Source organism: Narcine bancroftii, chromosome 8 (assembly GCF_036971445.1).
Source record: "Narcine bancroftii isolate sNarBan1 chromosome 8, sNarBan1.hap1, whole genome shotgun sequence".
NCBI classification, from domain to species: Eukaryota; Metazoa; Chordata; class Chondrichthyes; order Torpediniformes; family Narcinidae; genus Narcine; species Narcine bancroftii.
Window position 1 is genome coordinate 137,394,505 of NC_091476.1, and position 23,621 is coordinate 137,418,125.

Here is a 23,621-nt window from a genome sequence, read left to right on the forward strand (position 1 = left end):
AGTTATAAGTGAGGTTCAGGGGTTTCGCCGCATGGAGAAAACTCTGGAGGTTGGCATCAAGATATGACCACAGATGGTGATGTTATTGAGGTAGGGGAAAGTAGCCTTCAACCCATACTCATCCACATTCTGTCCATCTGCCTCTGGAAGATAGAAACCCTGTTAGTAATACTGAAAGGGACCTTCTGGAATTGATCGATACAACTGATAGCCTCAAAAGCTGTATATGGACGGTCCTCTGAACGGATTGGCAGCTGGTGATAAGCAGCTTTCAGGTTGATGGTCAAATAGACCCGATACTGCGCAATATCATTCACCATGTCTGAAATTCAAGGGAGGGGGTATGCATCCTGGAGTGTGTACTAATGATTAGCTTGGCTATATTCACTTACTAGCCCGGACTTGTTTTCCCTTTTTACCACTACCACTTGCGCTCTCCATGGGCTGATGCTAGGTTCGATGATATCTTCATCGAAAGACATTGTGTCTTAGACTTTGAAATCTCAATCTGCTGTGCTGTACCTCCTGCTCTTGGTAGCAATTGGTTTGCAATCTGAGGACAGATCTGGAAGAGAGGCGGAGGGGTCAATATTCAGTGTGGAGAGGCTGCATGTGGGTTCTGATTTTAGGAGCCCTCCTTTCCAAACTGTTACGGGGGGAGGGGACCAGAATACTCCAAGATCACGCTTTCAAGATGGCACAGTAAGTCCAGACCCAACAGCACTGGAGCACACAATTCATTAAATATATACAGGCGAAATTTACAGAAGGTCCCCCCCTTCAAACGACAGATATGCTATATGATATTGTTGAATATGTGTAGAATGCGAATGAGATGCAAGGAATATGCGATAATTGGAAGGATGTATCTTTAGGTTGTACTCTTGCACAGTCCGTGAGTCTGTGAAGCTTTCTGTAGACCCTGTGTCGATTAGGCATTTAGTGGAATGTCTGTTTACCTTTATAGACACTATGGAGTTGCTGAGCTGGTGAGGTTTGTCCTGATCTAGAACCATCGAGGCTAGGACCCCGGAGACTCCTACTCCTCACTTGAGTGGCCCCCATCATCCTGGATTGCCCTGCATGGGTAAGATGGCGTCAACCTTGTAGTACAGCAAGATGGCCGTCCTTCCTTCTCTGATGATGGTGCCGAGTTTGAATTTGGGTAGCAGTAAGATGGCCACTGTGCCTTTGGTGCACTGTTTCCTCTCTGCCATTGCCACCCTCTGTTGGCATGTAGCGCAGCAAGTGGATTCGGGGCAAACGCCTTGCGCCTGGTATCGGATCCGGGAGCGATGCAGGCCGCGGACTTTCCCAGGCTTCCCCTCACATGGCAAAACCTCACCCAATGCCCTTTCTTGCCACAGCTGGAATACACTGAGTCTTTAGCCGGGTAACGAGATCGGGGATGCTGGCTGTTGCCAAAGAAAAATCACTCCCTAGCACTGGAAGCAGTGGCTGTTAGGACTTGGGACGCAAGAGCAGCGGGTCCTTGGAAGGGGTCACCTGGGTGAGCTTGCTTGCTGGCTTCAAGGTTGTCATTCTCGTGCTTGGCCTGTTTCAATGATTTAGCTAGTTCAAGGTGGCTAGCCAGGTCCTTCTTACCCGTCTCGAGTAGTCGCTGCCCCATGTACTTAAAGTAGACTAGAGTGTCCCGGATCTGTTCTTCTTCATGAACGCGACCCTTAGCTGCTTTGAACTTGCTCTTCTTGGCAAGCATCCACAGATCCAGCAGGTCGTCATCGATGGTCTCTTCTGGCTGTTGGTGACGTAGAGAGAATTGGTGCCTCCTTAGGACCTCATTTTGTGACTTCTGGTATTGAGCCTTCAATGCCTCGATGGCAGCATTATATGTAATGCAATCCCTGATGACTGCATACCCTTTTGTTCCTATCCTCCTGAGTTCATCGGTATGGAAGACTTCTCTGGTCGTGTTCAGGTAGGCCTGGAGCAGTCGAGCCAGTATGTAAACTCCTCAGCCACGTCGGGGGACTATCAGTAGCATTCCTGGCTTGTGTAGCTCTTGCATATTTTTTTTTAGGGAATAAGCTAATAAAACTCTAGCGTGGATAAAAGCTCTCATGATTGGAGAGAGGACAAATGCTTTTGATAGCTTATAACTATAGGTAGGGTCTCACAGTAGTCTTCGGAAGGGCTTTGGGGTTAGACGGGAAACCAGGGTTATATGTGAACAAATGGGGGTGGAGCCAGGATCCAGAGCTAGCCATCAGCACAACACACGACAGTAAATCCCAGTTCACTGCATACATACTCTGAGATTCTTTTACCTGCAAGCCAGGCTGATTTTCTACTTGTCCATAATTGTAAACAAGAAAAAAAAGAAATTGAAAAAACAGAGAAATGTTAACAAAGAAATAAATGTAAACAAACTGCAATATAGAAAAAAAATCAGTAATAAATTATGTGCAAAGAAAGAATCTTTAAATTAGTCTCTGAATTTGTTGTTTAGGATGGTGGTGGGGTTCCTGAACCTGGTGATACAAGTCTTGTGGCATCTTTTCTTGTATTGCTTTTCTGATGGCTGCAGCAAGAAAGGAGAATGTCCTGCATGTTGTGGATTCTTGATGATTGCTCCTGCTCTCCGATGGTCACGTTCATCGAACACTAGAGCATAGTAAACAGATCATTCAGCCCTTCTAGTCTGTGCTGAAATATTTTTCCATTCGTCTCATTGACCTGCACCCAGTCCATAACCCTCCAGACTACTCCCAACGGTGTATCTATCCAACTTATTCTTAAAACTTAAGTGAGCCTGCATTTACCATGTTAGATGGCAGCTTGTTCTACTCTTCAACCACTCTCTCAGTGATGAAGTTCCCCCTAAGCCTTTCCCCTTTCACCTTAAAGCCATGTCCTCTTGTATTTATCTTTCCTAATCTATGGAAAAAACCTACTTGCATTTAATCTGTCTATACCCTCATTACTTTGCAAACCTTTATCATATCTCTCCCCTCATTCTTCTATGCTCCAAAGAATAAAGTCCTAACCTGTTTAATCTTTCCCTGTAACTCAACTCCTGAAGACCCCACAACATCCTAGTAAATCTTCTCTGCACTCTTTCAATCTTACTGATATCCTTCCTATAGTTAGATGACCAGAACTGCACACAATACTCCAAATTTGTCCTCACCAATGTTTTTTACAATCTCACCATAACATCCCAACTCTTATACTCAGTACTTTGCTTTTTTTTTTGTTGACAATTTTATTTAAGAATTTTGCAAAACAAAAAAAAACAAAATAATCTAAAGCTAGCCCCTCCTCCCCCCTCCCACCTATCCCACCCCCTACAACCCTCCCCCCTTCAGAGCTTATTTAAAAAAACCCATCAAATTATAACAGGTTGCTGTACGTTGTGCCATCCTTTTACATCTTTTGTCACATATAAAACTTTTGCTTAACATCTAAACCCATACATTCCAAATACAAACTTCACATTTTAATTAAAAAAAGAATATTTTTTTTGCAAATTATACGTTATTTCCTCTAAAGTACTTTGATTTATGAAAGTCAAGATGCCAAAAGCTTTCTTTACAACCCTGTCTGCCTGTGACGCCACTTTCATGGAATTATGTATCTGTATTCCCAGAACCCTGCACTCCTCAATGCCCTTCCATTTACTATTTTATGTCCTTCCTTGGTTTGTCCTTCCAATTGCAACACTTCACACTTGACTGGATTAAATTCCAACTGCCATTTTTCCAGTTAGTCCAGATCCTTCTGCAAGCCTTGAAAACCTTCCTTGCTGTCCACAACACTTTTATTGTTATACGCCTTTCACACAGATATCTTACTAAATTGGCGTGTCAACTATACATGTTTAAAGCCAGGTCAGATTGGAGTGTTCACACTGAACCAGGAAAAGCCAGTTCAGTGCGACCTTTTACATAGGGATCTGGTATCCTGGTGCAAAAGGAGACTGAAAGGCGGTTAAGCAAAACATGTCAGCTCTGATACTACCTACCTTGGAGGGTAAGTACCGATATGAAAATGACTCCCCATCCCTTTTTCATCACATTCACACAGGTAAGTAAAATGATTAAAAGGCAGTTAAGTCTGTCTTTCAAGGGCAGAGTAAAAGTAAACTTGCTGATCCAATTTACTACATTATCATCCAGATCATTGATATAGACAACAAACAACAATGGTCCCAGCACTGATCCTTGAGGCGTGCCACTAATCCCAGGCCTCCAGTCTGAGAAGCATTCATCCACTACCAATCTTTGTAAACCAGCCTGTAATTTCCTGGTTTACTTTTGGAATCTTTTTATTAAACAACGGAACAACATGAGCTACCCTCTAAACCTCTGGCATCTCACCCGTGGCTAAGGACATTTTAAATATTTCTGCTAGGACCCCTGCAATTTCTACACTAGTCTCCCTCAAGGACTGTGGGAATATCAGATCAGGCCCAGGGGATTTATCTACCTTTCTTTGCTGCAAGGCAGCAAGCACCTCCTCCTCTTTAATCTCTATGTTTCATGCCACTATTGCTTATTTTCCTTCCTTCCTTATACACCATGCCAGTTTCCTGAGTAAATACCAATGTAAAAAAAAAACTTTTTAAGATCTCCCCCATCCTGTGAGGTACCATGCATAGACAACCTCTCTGATCTTCTATCAGACCAATTTTGTTCCTTATTATCCTTTTATTCTTAATATACTTGTAGAAACCTATCAGTCTACCAACACATTATCTACCAAAGCAACCGCATGCCTTTTTGCCTTCCTGATTTCCTCCTTATATTTTCTATACTGTTCTTGTCCCTCATTTTCTCCTTGTTGCTTATACCTGCTATACACCTCTCTCTTCTTCTTAACCAGATCGCCAATATCCCTTGAAAATCAAGGTTCCATATGCCTGTTAACTTTGCCTTTAATCCTGACAGGAACATATAAACTCTACACTCTTAAAAATTCACCTTTGAAGGCTTTCCACCTACTGAACACATCCTTGCCAGAAAAAAACTTATTCCAATCCACTCTTCCTAGATCCTTTCTTATTTCTGCAAAATTGGCCTTTCTCCAATTTAGAATCTCAACTCGAGGACTATTCTTATCCATAATTAACAAAACTAATGACATTTTAGTAACTGGACCTAAAATGTTTGCCTACACTTACTTCTGTCACGTGACCTGTCTGTTCCCTAACAGGATATCAAGTATTGCATCCTCTCTCATTGGTGCCTCTATATATTGATTTAGAAAACTTTTCTGAACACATTTGACAAACTCCATGCCATCCAGCACTATTACAATATGGGAGTCCCAGTCAGTATGTGGAAAGTTAAAATCTACCATCACAACTTTCTGTTTCTTACATAAAGATTTTTCGATGGGAGAGTTTTACCTGTGATGTACTGGGCTGTGTCCATGACCTTTTGCAGGGCTTTCCACTCAAAAGTATTGGTGCCCCCATTCCAAGACGTGATGCAGCTGTTCAGCTCACTTTCAACTACACATCTGTAGAAGTTTGCCAAGGTTTCTAATGATATACGAAACCTTCGCAAACTCCTGAGGAGGTAGAGATGCTGATCTGAGATGAATAGGTAATTTTTGGATTGGCAGTCAGTAATTAGTGTGCATGCAACTGGGATCTCTGGCCTTAAGTATTAATAATTTATATTGAGAACTTGGATGAAGGTATTAAATATGTTGTAGCCAAATTTTGCTGATAGTTGAAAGTTAGAAGAGTTAATAAGTTGCGAGGAGCTTTTTGAGGGATATGGATGAGAGGATAAGAGTTGGCTGATGGACATTATTATGAGGTTATCCATTTTGGATACAAAAATGAAAAGGCTAATTATTATTTGAATGGAATGACACCACAAAGTGTTGCAAAATAAATGTCTAAATTTAAAAAAAAATTCAAAGATTTGTAAATGCCTAGTACATGGAACAGAAAATGTTAGCATGCAGGCATACAGCAAATGATTAGGAATATTGCACGGAATGCAAAGGAAGAGAGGTCTATGAGAGTTTTCGATGTGCCATGGCAGTCCCCCAAGTGAAGTCATTGTTTCGCAGCCACCAGAGACCAAAGGTGCTGTCAATTCAGAGTTTGCACCTTCTCTGTGACTGGATGGATTTCCTCCTGAATTCAAGATGTGTGGGTTGTAGGTTAATTGGCCATTTCAAACACAGTCTATAAAGAGAATGGAGAAATCCGTGGGAAGATTAAAAATGGGATTAATGTGGGACTAGTGGCAGATGGTGGTTGATGCCTAGTGTGGGCTGAGCCATCATTTTTGTGCAATATCCCCTTGTCTCTATGACACTTTATAGGCTTTGTTGAGCCTACATTTGCATATAGTATTTGTAGAAGGATGTCCTTCCATTGGAAACAGTGCAGTGCAGAAAAGGTTTGCAAGATTAATTCTTGGAACTGATGTCTGAAGAAAGGATGAGCAGTTCAGTACAATGATCAATGGAAGATATCTGGAACAAACTGCCAGAGAATATGGTGGAGGCAGATACAATTACAATATTTAATGGGTATGTGGACAGTTACTTGGTTATGAAAGGCATTGAAGGATATAGGCTAATGCAGTCAAATGGGAAAACCTCACAAAGATAAGCGTATACAGAGCCGTTGTCATACCCACACTCCTGTTCGGCTCCGAATCATGGGTCCTCTACCGGCATCACCTACGGCTCCTAGAACGCTTCCACCAGCGTTGTCTCCGCTCCATCCTCAACATTCATTGGAGCGCCTTCATCCCTAACGTCGAAGTACTCGAGATGGCAGAGGCCGACAGCATCGAGTCCACGCTGCTGAAGATCCAGCTGCGCTGGGTGGGTCACGTCTCCAGAATGGAGGACCATCGCCTTCCCAAGATCGTGTTATATGGCGAGCTCTCCACTGGCCACCGTGACAGAGGTGCACCAAAGAAGAGGTACAAGGATTGCCTAAAGAAATTTCTTGGTGCCTGCCACATGGACCACCGCCAGTGGGCTGATATCGCCTCAAACCGTGCATCTTGGCGCCTCACAGTTCGGCGGGCAGCAACCTCCTTTGAAGAAGACCGCAGAGCCCACCTCATTGACAAAAGACAAAGGAGGAAAAAGCCAACACCCAACCCCAACCCACCAATTTTCCCCTGCAACCGCTGCAACCGTGTCTGCCTGTCCCGCATCGGACTTGTCAGCCACAAACGAGCTTGCAGCTGATGTGGACGTTTACCCCTCCATAAATCTTCGTCCGCGAAGCCAAGCCAAAGAAAGAAGAAGATAGGCATTATAGTCAGCAAGGGTGAGGTAAGGTGTAAGGAGTTGTTTCTATACTGTGTGCAGTGTGATAAAAATGAAAGGTGATGCTACTGAAACATGCAAGTTGCCGAAAGTTTGATTGGATGGATCCTTTCTCCAGATGGGGCATCAGAACTATGGCACATGGTTTCAGAATAGATCCCCTATTTTAGATGGAGATGAGCAAAAACTACTTGAGTGTTGACAGTGTTTGGAATTTTGTATCCAAGAAAGCTGTAGAGGTGAAGTTATTGAATATATTCACATGGAGGTTGAGATACAGTTAAACGAAGAGTATCAAAGATTATGGGAGACAATAGGAAAGTGATGTTGTGTCTGACTAATCTTATCAAGTTATAATCTTATTGGAACAGACTTGCTTCTGCTAATCTTGTGAAAGGGTCGGTGAAAATCCAAAATAAAATATTCAAAAAAAAAATGGATATGCAAATGACTAGATAATTTGTTTTGATCTTTGTCAGACATCAGAACACTACAATTTTTTTAATGCTGATTTGAATAAGTAGTCAGGAATTCGGCATTACATCTTCCCTGGGGGAAATAAAAACAAGAAATCGATTGCTAATTTTTTACTCTCTTAAGCATCACCTGTGATTAGATTGGATCATTTATGATTTGATGAATTCATTGTTTTATTATTAAGGTTGACACTGTCATCTAAACAAGAATGGAATGAATTGTTCATTAGTATTTCTAAAAGACCAAAAGTTGTGCATATGCTTGGTCCTGATACTTTTTCCTGACAGTAGGTTGAGCACAACATTAGAGGAAAATGATAAACTAGATTGAAATGTATCGCTGACAATAACCATTTTCAAAATAAAGCCATTTGTTGCAAATGATAGAATTATTAAAAAAAGTACCTGAAAGAGACTATTTGGCCTATCACATTGATTAAGAGTAGATTTTCAGTAAGTTGTGCTTCCCATTTCTTGGTCCATAGTTCTGCATATTATGGCTCTTGAAGCTCTTACCCAGATAGTTTTTAAATGTTGGAAAGACTTTTGCCTCCACCATTCTTTGCGGCCTTCTCCATTCATTTTGTGGAAAAATAATTCTCAGCTACTCTCAAATCCATGTTGACTTAAAGCTAACACCTCTATAATTACTGTTTCCTCTGAAAAATAAATTAATCTAGAATTTGGGGCAGCTCAGTTTACGTAGCAGTTAATGCAATGCTATCACAGCACCAGCCACTCAGGTTTGAACCTGGTGCTGTCTGTAAGGAGTTTGTACATTTTCTCCATGTCTGTGTGGGTTTACTCTTGGTAGTCCAGTTTCTTCCGACCCTTCAAAAACATATAGGGTTGGTAAATTACTTGGTGTATTTGGGCGGCACAGGCTCCGAGGCCGAAAAGGCCTGTTACCATGCTGCATGCCTAAATTTAAAATTTAATTAGCCTTGTCTAAATCTCTGATCTATTTATATAGTTCAATTAAATGTTCAAAAGAAATTGATCTCATCCTGGGTGGTTGTTCATCTTGGATGGTCTCTCATGATAACTCCATTCAGAAATGTTATTTTTTTAATATCATTCTATGATTTAGATAACCTATCATTCTCATTGAAGTGTTGCTCTAATTGGAATATATCTTAGCTAAAATAGTATCCCTTTACAGCACCATCTACTAAGTGTCACAAAGAAATTCACAAAAGAAAATAACACGTAAACTGGACTGAACATTTTTCAAGGCTAATTTCATTTTAGGTCATGCAATCTAACAAAGTGATATTTTACTGAAATTATATTAGCAGATTCACTTCCAGTTTAAGTCATATCCGAGACTTTATGGATAAAAACCATATTATATTCAATTAATGAAGTTATCGTTGAAGATTGTGTGATAGTTGGGATCTAAATGATTGAAATCTTGGCCCTTTATTGGTTTTGATCAATAGCTTTGGTAACTGCAAATGATCAGATTAATTTTTAATAAATATGATTAATGATAAAATTTAAATTTGTGATCCCTAATGAAGAATCATATCAGGATGCTGTTGGAAATAATTATCAAATGATAGGATCTGACAGTAAAATGCGAGTGATTAATTTTGAATTTGAATTGTGACATTGTAAATTGTATGGCATAAAACAGGCCCATCAGCCCAATTAGTCCATGATGACCAGTTTGGTATTCTGGTCTAATCCCATTTGACTACACGGTCTGTATTCCTCAAAATCCCTCATATCTATAAATCTGTTCTTTTGAATGTTGTTTCTGTGCCCACTTCAGAAGTTTGCTTGGGCAGGACTGATGCAGGGTTTTGTCCTGAAGCGATAACTGTTCCATTGCCTCCTTAGATACTGGTTGACTTCCTGATTTTCCTCCATTACTTTATTTTTTTTTGTCCTGGATAAGTTTGGATACTGTTTGTATCAGAGCAGATTCAGGGGATAATTAATTGCATAAAATGTGAGCTGCTTGAGGAGTAAATACAAGATATATTTTTTTTATCCTTGTCATGGAGCTTAAAAAAACCCAAGGACTATAGATTTAAGATGATTAGAAAAAGTATGAGAGAGATGAGGAAATGCACTCTACTCAGAGGATGCTGGGGTTCACAAATCCACTGTCTGAAAGAGTAGTACAATCAAAAATTAAAGAGAATTAAAAATAGACGTAACGTTTCAGTTTAAAGAGCTTTCATCAGAAAGATGGTTAGGGTAATGGTTATCACAAAGCTGTTACAGTGCCAGTGACCCAAATTCAAATCCTCTGCTGTCTGCCTGTAAGGAGTTTGTATGTTCTCCCTTTGTCTGCATGGGTTTCCTCCGGGTGCTTCAGTTTCCTGCCACCCTTCAAAATGGATGGGGGTTGTGGGTCAACTGGGTGTAATTGGCCAGCATGGGCTTGGCCTGAAGGCCTGTTACCTTGCTGTATGTCTGAATTTAAATTAAAAAAAATCCAGAGGCAGAAACTTGTTATTTAAAACAGCATTTGGATGCATGCTTGCCAGCTGTAATCTGTCGAGCAAATGATCAAGTACTGAAAGGTGTGCTTAGACTGGATAGTACTTTGTTGGGTTGCAAGCTTCTTTCATTCTCTTCCAAATAGCATTATCAAAGTGTATTAACTGTCCATGTAGCTCATTGATTTTTACATAAGCTTGTGGTGTGCAATTGTGTGCCATGTCTGTATTTTTTTATTAATAATAGGATCATATTAGAAAAAGTATTAAATTGATTACAGAGTAATCAGGGATATGATGTCCCAAGAATATGAGAGTGCCACAGCAATGTATATTTTACATGAAAAAGGAAAGTTTAAAATTAACAAAATTAATGGCTGACTTTCATCTTTATTGTAACAATATTAATATTTGGGGAGAATTTATAAGATTTAGAGTAGGTCACATACATACACACATTTTAAAACAGATCTTATTTGAAAGACTGAAGGATTCACATTGCAAGATCTCTGGAGAAATGTAAACACCTTTCACAAGTAGGTGTTAATTAAACTGATCTCCTAAAATGCTTGACCATTGTCTTGCTGGGGTCATGCTGTCTATCAGTACCCTTTCTGCAAAGTGCTCACAGAAAGGACAATTCTGGATTGTTTACCTAAGATAACAACTTGAGAAGAAGAAAGAACTCCTGGTGTTTGCTGGAGAAGGTGGGGGTTTTGCAAGACATGAGTCACATGCTCTCTTTGGCATTTCAGTTGGAAAAGTTAGAGAGTTGAGTTAACAGCTCAGTCAGTCAGTCAGTGAGTGTGTGGGACACTGACAAGTAACAGAAAAGTGCAATCCAGGGAAAACTGTTTGAAACTGATGAAAGCAAGTTCCAGAGCAGTAGATGGCTGGAAGTGCTATCTGTCTGATGTTTCTCTTGAAATAGAGGAAGGAATGGAACTCTGTGGTAACTTGAAGAAAGAGGTTACCATCTAGAAGACCCTGATGGGGCAAGTTTCATCAATGAGACCCTGAGGTGACTAGTGGTGGTACCTCAGTTGTGGAAATCCTGGAGCAACAAATATCTCTCTCTGCAAACCCTACAAGAACCTTCTTGAGCGGTAAACATTTATCTTTCAAGCACCAAGCCTGGTGAACTTTATACATGTTAAATTCTGTGCACAGTATGGTGATTGCCTACAACCAGAGAACTTGGAAAAAGGAGAAATGAGATTGAACTGTGAATCAAAGAACTTTTCTTGAATTTATACACACATTACATACACATGCGCTTAGAATTCTTTGGCTTGGCTTCGCGGACGAAGATTTATGGAGGGGTAAATATCCACGTCAGCTGCAGGCTCGTTTGTGGCTGACAAGTCCGATGCGGGACAGGCAGACACGGTTGCAGCGGTTGCAGGGGAAAATTGGTTGGTTGGGGTTGGGTGTTGGGTTTTTCCTCCTTTGTCTTTTGTCAGTGAGGTGGGCTCTGCGGTCCTCTTCAAAGGAGGTTGCTGCCCGCCGAACTGTGAGGCGCCAAGATGCACGGTTTGAGGCGATATCAGCCCCCTGGCGGTGGTCAATATGGCAGGCACCAAGAGATTTCTTTAGGCAGTCCTTGTACCTCTTCTTTGGTGCACCTCTGACACGATGGCCAGTGGAGAGCTCGCCATATAACACGATCTTGGGGAGGCGATAGTCCTCCATTCTGGAGACGTGACCTACCCAGCGCAGTTGGATCTTCAACAGCGTGGATTCGATGCTGTCAGCCTCTGCCATCTCGAGTACTTCGATGTTAGGGATGAAGTCGCTCTAATGAATGTTGAGGATGGAGCGGAGACAACGCTGGTGGAAGCGTTCTAGGTGCCGTAGGTGATGCCGGTAGAGGACCCATGATTCGGAGCTGAACAGGAGCGTGGGTATGACAACGGCTCCGTATACGCTTATCTTTGTGCGGTTTTTCAGTTGGTTGTTTTTCCAGACTCTTTTGTGTAGTCTTCCAAAGGCGCTATTTGCCTTGGCGAGTCTGTTGTCTATCTCGTTGTCGATCCTTGCATCCAATGAAATGGTGCAGCTGAGATAGGTAAACTGGTTGACCGTTTTGAGTTTTGTGTGCCCGATGGAGATGTGGGGTAGTCATGGTAGGGATCTGGCTGATGGAGGACCTCAGTTTTCTTCAGGCTGACTTCCAGGCCAAACATTTTGGCAGTTTCCGCAAAACAGGACGTCAAGCGCTGAAGAGCTGGCTCTGAATGGGCAACTAAAGCGGCATCGTCTGCAAAGAGTAGTTCACGGACAAGTTGCTCTTGTGTCTTGGTGTGAGCTTTCAGGCGCCTCAGATTGAAGAGACTGCCATCCGTGCGGTACCGGATGTAAACAGCGTCTTCATTATTGAGGTCTTTCATGGCTTGGTTCAGCATCATGCTAAAGAAAATTGAAAAGAGGGTTGGTGCGAGAACGCAGCCTTGCTTCACGCCATTGTTTATGGAGAAGGGTTCAGAGAGCTCATTGCTGTATCTGACCCGACCTTGTTGGTTTTCGTGCAGTTGGATAACCATGTTGAGGAACTTTGGGTGGCATCCGAGGCTCTCTAGTATTTGCCAAAGCCCTTTCCTGCTCACGGTGTCAAAGGCTTTGGTGAGGTCAACAAAGGTGATGTAGAGTCCTTTATTTTGTTCTCTGCACTTTTCTTGGAGCTGTCTGAGGGCAAAGACCATGTCAGTAGTTCCTCTGTTTGTGCGAAAGCTGCACTGTGATTCTGGGAGAACATTCTCAGCGACACTAGGTATTATTCTATTTAGGAGAATCCTAGCGAAGATTTTGCCTGCAATGGAGAGCAGCATGATTCCCCTGTAGTTTGAGCAGTCTGATTTCTTGCCTTTGTTTTTGTACAGGGTGATGATGATGGCATCACGAAGGTCCTGAGGCAATTTTCCTTGGTCCCAGCAAAGCTTGAAAAACTCATGCAGTTGGCATGCAGAGTTTTGCCGCCAGCCTTCCAGACCTCTGGGGGGATTCCATCCATACCTGCTGCTTTGCCACTTTTCAGTTGTTCAATTGCCTTGTATGTCTCTTACCGGGTGAGGACCTCATCCAGCTCTAGCCTTAGGGGCTGTTGAGGGAGCTGGAGCAGGGCTGAGCGGTTGGCACTGAAAAGAGATTGGAAGTGTTCTGACCATCGGTTGAGGATGGAGATCTTGTCGCTGAGGAGGACTTTTCCGTCTGAGCTGCGCAGCGGGCTTTGGACTTGGCGTGAGGGGCCGTACACAGCCTTTAGAGCCTCGTAAAAACCCCTGAAGTTGCCAATGTCCGCGCTGAGCTGGGTTCGTTTGGCGAGGCTAGTCCACCACTCATTTTGGATTTCCCACAGTTTGCGCTGAAAATGGCTGCATGCGCGACGGAAGGCTTGTTTCTTCTCTGGCCAGGATGGCTTTGTAAGGTGAGTCTGGTGGGCAGCTTGCTTCTTTGTCAGCAGCTCCTGGATTTCCTGGCTGTTTTCGTCGAACCAGTCCTTGTTTTTCCTGGAGGAGAAGCCCAGTACCTCTTCAGTAGATTGCAGTATGGTAGTATGTTTCAGGGGATGAGACCGTGAGGCGGATTGCATCCTTGAACTTTGCTTTGAGGTTTGCCTGGAAGTTTCCTCTCACTTCGTTTGACTGAATTAGAAGGGGGTTATTTGGGTTAGTATAGAGTATAGTATAGTATAGAGTTAAGTTAAAGTTTGATTCTATTTTCATGTTTGAAGTTTATTGAAAATAACTTTTGTTTTAAAAACCACTTGTCTTGGTGAATGTATATTGCTGCTGGGTTTTGGGGTTCTTTGGGCTCGTAACATTAGCAACACAAGTCTGATTAATTTTTTTCTTCATTAGCATCTTCATCTTTGGTGAGTAACTTATCTTAATGTTGCAGTTGTACTCATAATTAACCTTGGCAACTTTCCAAATGGATGGTTATGCCAATGCATGTGAGATAGATACGATGTAGAACCTTTGGTATTTATAGAAATACAGTGAAAATTTTGTTTTGTGTGCTATCCAGGCAAGTCAATCTATACTTAAGAACAACAGTGCAAAATAAAACATTATACATTGTTACAGATAAAAGATTCAGTTAAAGCAGCTCAAGGGCATCATCAATTTCATTCATGAGCGGTCCATTCAAGAATCATTTTAATGCAATGATCTGTTACAGTTTTGAAGTGAAATCAGTTAATAATTTCTTTCCTCAAGGATAGGCCAGATGTATTTAAGCATTGTCAAGACTTATAAAACAGTTTTATAGCATCTGCTCTCACCTGGAAAGGTTTGTGTAATCTTACTTGAATTATGAGTCAAGAAATATAGTTGACAGATTTTGTCTTCTAAATTCCATGCTGTGCTCGTGACAATGATTCCAAGTATTATTAGTTGTGCTGTGAAAAATTGGATGGATGAATTAAGGAATGAAAATGCAAGACATAATCTTTTATCTGAAATCCTTGGGACCAGACACTTTTTGGAATTTGTAATTTTTCGGATATTAGGTGTATGTTAAGTAATTGTGCTGATTTCAGATTTGCGCAAAAAGAGACACACCCCAACTAGAAGGGTCTCTGGATGGGGGAGTGCCCTGGACCAGAGGTGGTGGGGGGGTGTTTGCAGTGGTGCTGGATGGGTAGGGTGATGGGGTGGGGGTATGTCTGTGCTGGACTGGGGAAGTGGGTGGGGGGGATAGTAAAGATAGACCATAAAATTACTAGTGTTCTTTTTTTAAGTAAAGCATACAGTAAAACTGCAAACATAAACTAGCTCAAACTAAGCTAAACACCTTAAAATATGGTGACCATCGTCTTCAGGTTGGAGTCTTTTTAAAAACTTCTTTCAGTGTCCTCGGGCTCCTGGGCAGGAGTGGGGACCTCTGGTTCCCGTATAGGAGCGGGGACCGTAGTCAGGGACAGTGGTGGTGGTTGGGAGGTGTCAGTGAGAGGTATCAGGGACCGGTGGCTGTCCGCATCGAAGAAGTTGTCTTGGTCTCCTGGGCAGGAGCAGGGACCTTGGGCTCTCAGCAGGAGCAGGGATCATAGTCAGGGACTGCTGATTGGGAGGTGTCGGGGACCAGCTGCTCTCCGCATCGAAGAAGTTGCCTCAGGCTTCCGGGCGGGAGTGCGGACCTCTGGCTCCTGGCATGTCTGACTGGTAGGAGCACTGAGACATGGCACTTGATGGGGGTGGGTTGTGTCAGGTCAGGTCAGCTCAAACGTGAGCTTTGGTGTGCAGACGACATCCATGGAAAAATTGTTCAATTTTCAGAGGTTTCAGTTGCATATTTTCAGATAAAAGATTATGTACCTGTATTTTCTAAAGAGTATTAATAAGCCCAGATTGTAAAAAGGTTGAAGTGCAAATATTGGTTAACAAAAATTAGCCCCGCCAAACTTAAATAAGACTGCCTGTATTTATATTAGCTGATTTTTGAAAAAAAAATGATGTTATCTTGTAGGTAGAATTTTTATGTTCTTTAAATTAGGAAAGGTTAAATTGGTAACATTTGGTAAGAAAGATTTTTCATCTTCTGCTCAGATTTTTAACAAAATTCTACTGCATGAAAGATAGCTGGGAAAATCTGTCGCTGCTACTAAATTGTGGCAGAGATGGTCATGGGAATTAATTGTCACACAGAAGCACACAATAATATTGTATAGTTTCTGATAGCTATTTTGTGATAGTGTTTACAGGTGAGAATATTATTGCAGTGGAGTGGTGACTTATCTATTGATGTGGTTTTCTTTGCCGTTATTGCCCAAATGTTGCTGATACTCAGTACACAAAATATTAAAGTTCAAAATTCAAATTTATTGTCAGTTCATATATAACTCTGAGATTTTTTTCCTTGTGGAGCAGACAGAATTTCTACTTATCGGTAACTGTAACTATACTCAATAAAAAATATGTATACAAAATAGAGAAATGTAAACGAACTGTGCAATACAGAAAAAAAATTCAGTCATAAATAATGTGCAAAGTAAGAGTCTCTAGATTAGTCTCTGATTAAAAGTCTGATGGTGGAGCAACGCCAACTGTTCTTAAACATGGTGTCACAAGTCTGTGGCATCTATACCTCTTTTTTGATGGCACCAGCTAGAACAGAGAATGTCCTGGTTGATACGAATCCTTTATAATCTCTGATCCTCTCTGATGGTAGCGTTCAATGTAGATTTTCTCTTTGTTGGTGGGGGGGGGGGGGGGTGGGGAAAGAGTTTTGCTTCTGATGTGCGGTGACCACTACCTTTGGTAATTGGTGCTCTCATACGAGGCCGTGATGCAGCCAGTCAGCACTGTAGAAGTTTGCCAATGTTTCTGATGTCATATTGAACCTCCTCAAACTCCTGAGGAAGTAGAGGCTCCGATGTGCTTTCTTCACAATAACAGTAGTATGTTGGTTTCAGGAAAGGTGATCTGAGATCGTTAAATTTGCTCACCCTTCCCACCTCTCATCCCTCATGATCACTTGATCATCACCTCTAGTTGTCTCTTCCTAAATCAGCTCCTTGGTTTTGGTGTGAGATTATTGTTAGTACACTATTCACCCAATTTTAAACTTTAAAATTTTTGTTCATTTAAATTTATTTATTTCTTCAATTTTTTGCCAGTTGCGTGAGGTTGATGGTTGCTTGAATTCTGAATAATGGGGATTTTATATTTAATTCCTAATTGATATCTTTAGTAAAAACACACAGTAAATGCTAGAGGAATTTGCTGGGGGGTCTTTAGTACCACAGCAGAAAATTGACATGATGCATATCTGCCCCTGTTTGCTTTGAGGAGGTAATTTGAATAAAAGATAACCCACTATATATCCATGGCAGAGTTACTGAAGTTATATCTTAACTGTTCTTTTTTGGACACAGATTCTGCCAAATGTTTGAAGATGTTAGTCACGACTTTGAATTAATCTTGTTGAGCATTTTCAGAAATAAGTTTATCTCTTTTGTTAATGAAGTACACTGTTGAACATTGTTCGCAATGATATCCCTGTTCATTCAAAGGGACTAGGCATATTGAAAAAACAGGAAATACTGATGTGTACTGCAAGTTCCTGTTTGCTGAACCTGAAGCATAATTACTGTTTTAGCAATGGAAACAGTACATCAGATAAGTTGACATGCATTATTACTTATTTGGGAAATTTTTAATTGTCTTGCGACACGTTCCTGTAATTCTCTTTTCCTTTGTCATATTTCGTACTTTACATATCTCACATGAACCACCACAGACATTTAGAGTAACAAGTCAGTTATTAGATCTCGGACAACTTTTGCAGTACTTTTTACAAGTGAAACAATGGGAGCAGCACTGAAATGTCAATAATTTCTGACATGCTCATCTCAAACTAACAACTGCTCACTCAATGTCACCAAAGCCAGGGAGCTGATTGAAGATTTTAGGAAGGAAAAACCAGAGGTGTATGATCCAGTGATCATTGGAGGAGAATGTCAGCAAATTTAAGTTCCTGGGAGTCACCATCTCAGAGGATCTTTCCCAACATCAAATGGAATCGTGAAGAAAGCCTGTCAGCGCCTCTACTTCTTTCGAGGTTTGGTATGACATTGCAAACCATGGCAAATTTCTACCAATATAAAATGCCCTGACCAGCTGCATCACGATCGAGTATGGGGACACCAATCTCCCTGAACATAAAGCCCTGCAAAAGGTAGTGGACACAGGCCAGGACACATCACAGGCAAAACCTTACCCACCATTGAGAACATCTACAGGGAACAATGCCGTAGGAGAGCAGCAGCAATTATCAAGGATCCACATCACTCAGCACATGCTCTGTTCTCGCTGCTGCCATCAGGAAAGAGGTCTAGGTGCCACAAGACTCGCACCACCAGGTTCAGGAACAGCAGCTACCTCTCCACTATCAGACTCCTCAACAACAAACTCATTCAGGGCCTCATCTACACACTCTTACTTTACTGATTTTGTTTTCCTCTCTGTATTGCACGGTTTGTGACCATTTCTTGATTTTTTTTCCATGACTACATTGTGGACAGTTTTTTTTTTGCACTACCAATTAATGGTAATTCTGCCTCACCTGCAGAAAAGAGAATCTCAGGGTTATATGTATTTATGGCTTCGTGAGGGAAAGCGCGTGAATGCCTCTACTTCCTCAGGAGTTTGGTATGACGTTAGCAATCTTGGCATTCTTCCACAGATGCGTAGGAGCAAGTGTGCTAACTGGCTGCATCACTGCCTGGTATGTCGATACCCATACATCTGAGCAGAAAGCCCTGTAAAAAGACAAAGCACAGTAAGTAAATACATCACAAGCAAAACTTTCACCATCATTGAGAGAAAATGCACGGAACACTGCAGTTGGAGAGCAGCAGGAATCATCTAAATGCATTCCACTGAAGACGTGCCCTGTTCTGCTGTCAGGAAAGGGGTCTAGGTACCACAAGACTCGTACCGACAGGTTCAGGAACAGTTGCTACCCCTCCACCATCAGACCCCTAAAAAATAGACTTAGTCAGACTCATTTAAGGACTCCGACTTTGCACATTATTGATAACTGAATATTTTATTTGTATTTGCATGGTCAGTTTGTTTACATTTCTTTCTTTGTTTTTATTTATCTCTTTAGTATATATATCTTTTTCTCGAGGATAGCTTACCCTACCGATAAGTAGAAATTCTGCCTGGCCCACAGGAAAATGAATCTCATATTGTAAGTGATGTCATGTATGTATTCTGACAATAAATTTAAACTTGAAGTTGAAACATTATGTAGTTACCTCACTTAGTTTGTCAAGCTTCCAGAGTTGAAATGTATCTGGCTGTTAAGATTTAATTTTATATATCAACCATGTTGATATTAAAGTGAATACTGACGCAGCTTGCTTCTGCTACACTTTTTCATCCTCTCTTTTATTCAAATAAGTAATGTTGCTCCTTTGGTTAAAATCTAAAGCAGTACTTCCACAGTTTTTGTTTGTCCATCATTTGTAGATGCTCAAGTTTTTGCAGAGAGCATGACAAACATTTCTACCGTGACACGGCTCCACATTATTTTTCTTCTTCTATTAATGAAAATAAAATATTTGTCAATTTCCCATGCATCCTGGATCTAAATTTTACAGTTCACAAGTATTTTATTTGCAATTCTTTTATGAACTTTGGTTTTAAATTATTGTAATTCTGTTCATTTTCCTTATGACTTTAAACGCCATTGCTTTCTCCTATATGAATGTAGACTTGATCCATTCAACCAGATATGAGTTCCTTAGCTAAGTACCTTTGAATTGCATCTTGTATTCAGAGACCTTTATAGCGTTCTGTAGTTTCTCAATTCCCTTTGACTTATTGAAATCTAACACGCATCTCAAGCATATAAAGTTGGCCATTTTAAAATGCAACAAATTTTTAAAATAATTTTAGCCTTGTTATTCATTGTAAAGTTAAATGTAATCAGATGTAAATCACCGTTACTTAAATCTTATTGATCTTGGAGTTTCATTGTTACTCATAATCAAATCCAAGATGTGTCTGTCCTTTTAAGCTCTATTGAAATTAGTCTTCAGTTAATTTGGATTTCACTTTATCCGAGCTAAAAGTGGATGCAACATTCATCATGATTTCAAATTTATTGTCAGACTAAATACATATAACCCTGAGATTCTCTTTTCTGCAGGTGAGGCAGAATTACCATTAATTGGTAGTGCAAAACAAAACTGTCCACAATGTACTCATGGAAAAAAAATCAAGAAATGCACACAAACCGTGCAATACAGAGAGGAAAACAAAATCAGTAAAGTAAGAGTGTGTAGATGAGTCCCTGAATGAGTTTGTTGTTGAGGAGTCTGATAGTGGAGAGGTAGCTGCTGTTCCTGAACCTGGTGGTGCGAGTCTTGTGGCACCTAGACCTCTTTCCTGATGGCAGCAGCGAGAACAGAGCATGTGCTGAGTGATGTGGATCCTTGATAATTGCTGCTGCTCTCCTACGGCATTGTTCCCTGTAGATGTTCTCAATGGTGGGTAGGGTTTTGCCTGTGATGTGTCCTGGCCTGTGTCCACTACCTTTTGCAGGGCTTTATGTTCGGGGAGATTGGTGTCCCCATACTCGATCGTGATGCAGCTGGTCAGTGCATTTTATATTGGTAGAAATTTGCCATGGTTTGCAATGTCATACCAAACCTCTAAAGAAGTAGAGGCGCTGACAGGCTTTCTTCACGACATTGGGAAAGATCCTATGAGATGGTGACTCCCAAGAACTTAAATTTGCTCACCCTCACCACCTCTGATCCCCTCATGATCACTGGATTGTATCCTCTGGTTTTCCCTTCCTGAAGTCAACAATAAATCAAGTTTTCAATCTCCCTCCAGTATCGCTCTTTTATCTACAGCCCACTACTGTGGTATCATCCACAAATTTGTAAATGTTGTTGTGGAATCGTGCCACACAGTCATGGGTGTAGAGCAAATAGAGCAGGGGCCTAAGAACACAAGAAGTGAGGAAGTCAAGGATCCAATGACACAGTGGGGTGTTGAGTCCCAGGACTTGGAGTTTGCTGATCAATTTTGAGGGGATGATAATGAATCAATTGTTGCTGTTTAAAATCTCAAAATATTATAACTGTGGTACTAATCCTTTAAATATCCATCTTGTCTCATAAATCTATTTTCTATTTTGTTTTTGCATACGTGTGTGTACACTCTAATAGTTTACCTCAATTTCAATCAGACTGATTCTATTACTTGTTTGTAAATAATTGTTTTGAAATGTCTCTCATTTGTTCCCCAGTATTACCTTTTCAGTGTTTAGTTATTATCCTGTTTTAAATTAAATTATGCTCCAATGATAAAAAGTAATTTCTGCCTCGTTTCTGTCATAAATTCTATCTTATCCTTCTAAAAGACCATTTTAAAAAAATTGCCACATTCCTTGAATTAGTGTAAAAGCACTTCATTAATTGTATGCTTTCTCCATGTAATATATTAATTATAGGTGCATTAACTCCCATCACCTGATACATGTTTATATTTTCACTGGTCACCTCCTTTAGACTTGCATTGATCAGCTAAGCTGCCCCCTTGTGTCAATATAGCCATTTGCATCAAACTTCAGAGCTGGTCTGTTGTGCTCCCAAAGTTTTTATAAACATGCAACTTTCAAATTTGTTCTGATGAGACAAGTATTATCTCTTTTAAGTCTTGTTTGTGGGGAATTCTATCTTTAAACTGATGCAATCCACTAACACTCTGACATGTTAGCCATTTTTAGAATCCCATCTTTGGAGTTGATATATTAAATTGCCTCAATTTGTAATATTTTCTAGATGGTCATAGCCATCCTTTTAGTCAAAGTTGGAATCATCCCTTGGATGATTATATCTGGAGAACAATTGCTCATGACTTAGGCCCTTTTTGAAACAGAAGCTCACCAGTCTGTTTCTTATACTGTACCACATTTTACAAATATCACTATAAATTATTGCATATTCAAATTTAGGGACATTACTTGAGGTCGGGGGTGGGGTGGGGGGTGGAGAGAGAGAGAGAGAGAGAGCAAAAACATTTCCATTTGGCACCTGATTAGACCAGAGAATGTCCCAGGGTATTTATATTAAAGTATACTTAATACTGCAGTTTTTACTGTAAACAGTAAATGAATGAATGACAATGCATTTGAGGGAGGAATAATAACAAGGACATCACAAGCTTTTCAATTTACCTACAACTGTTCGCATGTCTGTATGTATCTGAGTCAGCTGGAAGAACTTTGGAGTCGTGACCTGTGCGTAATCAATTCCACCAATTCCCCAAATATTTCAGTAGATTTTTTAGTCTAGGTCAGTTGCTCAGTTCCTGGAGTAGAGTGTAATTCGATATTCCCAACTTGGTAATGAGTATGTCAAACAAAGCAGTAAATGATTTGTACCAAGGCTTGATTCTTTTGATTTGCCCTTTGTTTTTATTCCAGTATTCTAGTAGCAAAAGTAATGGAGTAACTAGAAGAAAATAGTCGTGCCCTGAAATAGATGGAAACATAAGATTTTAATGTCGACTAATGATTTTAAAATCTTCAGAGACACAATGAAACAATAGCTTTTATTGACATTTAATATAATTATATAATGATAAATACTGTATACCACAGTGGGAGAATATTTTCCCAGCAAAATTAATAATAGGAATCCATTAAACATACCATAGTTTGCTTTAATTACATTTTTATTGTGGTGGATTTGGATTGTTTTATACTTCTATTGCAGAATTAGCATGCAAGTAAAGAATTATTAAAAAATGAAAGTTATTTCCAATTGTAAATGCTCTCAGAAAAGATTAAATGGCTTTAAATGTAATTAAATATGGCTAACATTTTGATCAGTTACAGAATTAATAAATTGAACCTTCCAAGCTTTTGACCATTTTTATTTTGAGGGGCAGATGAAGATAATTAATTTTTGAAGGGTTTATTTTATTGTAATGAAACCCTCAGAATGTTTAAAAAATTGTATTTTGTTAAAATATAAATGTTCTAATGAAATATTTTGACAAACATTTATGATAGCATTGTCGGATGAGAGTCATTGCTCACCTTTAACCAAGTTTGAAGTTTTACAAGTTATAATACTCTCAATAGTTGTTAAAACGATGGACATACATTAATTGAAGTATCATATAGGGAGCTAATTGATTTCCCTATTGTTTACTATCTAATGTATGTTTATTGCAATTCTTTGAGAGTGTGGTAATTTGCTGTGTTCAAATTAGCCACTCTTCTACGTTATCACAATGTTCACTTTTAAAGTACTGACCATTGAGGATTTTTGAGATGATGAAATGTGTCATATGCATTTTTACAAGAATAAAAGCTACTAATACATTTCCCATATCCAAAAAGCTTTTTTCAGTGAACTGGATTTTTTGTATAACTGAATAATGTCTTTAAGCAGCCCAGCTGTCACTGATCCTCGACAATGGCCCACCACTACTGCCAATCCCTGACAACTCCCCACTGAGGTCCTTGCTCCTGCCCGGGAGGTCACTCTCCTTGTTGATGCTAGGACAATGGAGAACCAAGTACAGTGGAAGGTAAAGAAGAAATGGAAAGAGAGAGGGGAGGGATTTAACTGAAATGAGGGCAATCTCCTCATGGACTTCCTCCAGTCGCTAACTGATGGCTCGAGATTCTAGCCTGCTTCTCTGAGTACAATACAGCATCTGTCTTCCTGTTTTAAGCTCTGTTGTTACCAAATTGGTGCTAACAGCGTGTCAGAGCAACACATGAGCACGTCAGGTGAATTTTTTTCCAACTTATGATATTATCGCTGAAAAAAGTTCGGATAATTGAACTTTTTGGTTAACTGAGTTTTGGATATGGGGAAACATGCTGTATTATGTCCTTGAGTTCTTTTTGCTGTCTTTATTGGTTGAGCAGGAAACTTCCT

General features: G+C 40.4%; 1 protein-coding gene across 6 annotated transcripts in view; it reads left to right on the forward strand.

The window, feature by feature from the left end:
• sik3 (SIK family kinase 3) overlaps positions 1 to 23,621 on the forward strand; it is a 249,474-nt gene that overhangs the window by 88,005 nt on the left and 137,848 nt on the right. Inside the window, exon 2 of one of the 6 annotated variants that reach the window (XM_069894972.1) lies at positions 18,386 to 18,481. The exons of 3 other annotated variants lie outside the window; for them this stretch is intronic. The gene's annotated coding sequence lies outside the window, so the exon portion shown is untranslated. Of the gene's footprint in view, positions 1 to 967; positions 1,088 to 18,385; positions 18,482 to 18,879; positions 18,899 to 23,621 lie in introns of those variants that run through there. 2 more of the 6 variants (XM_069894976.1, XM_069894974.1) reach the window with 2 other exon arrangements.